Below are 1,140 nucleotides of genomic sequence, written 5' to 3'. Positions count from 1 at the left end.
TTATCTTCATTGAATGTGTAATATTATAAACTCCTATGTTGGTGATGGGGAAAAAGGGGCAAGTATAGCATATTTTTATGTCAAAAGTGGCAAAGCTTTATAAAGATGATACCATCATGCTTTTTTTTTTTTTTTCTTTTTATGTGGCGGGAATGCCCCAAGATAAAGTGCTTTCTCTCGTCTATTACTCATGTCAACCTTGAGAAAAATCCACATAGTAGTAAAAAGTATTATTTCTTAATAAATCAATACCTGAGGGGCAAAAGGCCAAGTAACAACTCATCTTTTTGGTCTTTCTGTTTTCCTGCTTTGTCAGTCATACATCATGGATTTAGTTAAAAGTAGAGATCTCATGGACCACTGTCAATGAGAAATGACCCTGCCACCTAAATGAGTGCTGGGCACATTTTGAAAAGTTTTTTTCTCTAGATCTTTTAACTTTTGAGACAATGCCCAGAAGCATATATGATATTGTGATTGGGGCAAGAATTCAAAGGGGGATCGCTTCTCGGCCTTTTGGCTAAAATCAAGTGTAGTTTCTGTTCTTATCAGTTTAATATCTGATATGTCCCCTATCTGGGGACCATATATTAAATAGATTTTTGAGAACGGGGTCTGATTTAGAAGCTTGCTTCTGTCGCCCTATGCATTGACCCGCTATGGCAGTATCTTCGGGTAGAATTCCAAGGGGGTGGTAATTTTACATTCAAAATAACAAAAATGCACTATAATAAGTATATAATTGTAAGCTATCATGGCATATAACTTGGAAACACATCTGATTTTTCTTTTTTTTTTTTTATATTCAAACGAGCTTTATTGTCAGAAGTGAAAGTAAGTGCACAATAAAAATAAAGCTCCAACACAGTGGAGTAGCACAAATAACAGTGGTATGGCCAATCAAGCACTGTGGCAGCGGTAATCACTGCACTATGGGAGTAAAGGGAACATCCAGAGCAAGGTCAAAAACAGACTAAATAATGAAACAAGAAACTGGGGGGGTGGGGGGAGAGTAGGGGGGAGGGATGGAAGAAGAAGAGCACCAAGGGAAGGAGAAGGAAGGGAACAAGCCGGCATACAAGGTGAGGGAGAGAGAATCAGGACCACAAAGGGAGAGAAAAGGGAGAGGTAGGAACACAA

At 38.6% G+C, this 1,140-nt stretch overlaps 1 non-coding gene across 1 annotated transcript; it reads left to right on the top strand.

The window, feature by feature from the left end:
- Window positions 1-500: 500 nt before the first annotated feature.
- LOC130337393 (U2 spliceosomal RNA) lies at window positions 501-691 on the top strand. Its single transcript, XR_008878282.1, has one exon. It is a non-coding gene; the product is annotated as a U2 spliceosomal RNA (small nuclear RNA).
- Window positions 692-1,140: the final 449 nt, after the last annotated feature.

This window comes from Hyla sarda, chromosome 1, assembly GCF_029499605.1.
Source record: "Hyla sarda isolate aHylSar1 chromosome 1, aHylSar1.hap1, whole genome shotgun sequence".
NCBI lineage: Eukaryota > Metazoa > Chordata > Amphibia > Anura > Hylidae > Hyla > Hyla sarda.
Note: the sequence above shows the minus strand (reverse complement) of the source record. Positions and strands in the feature narration are given on the sequence as shown.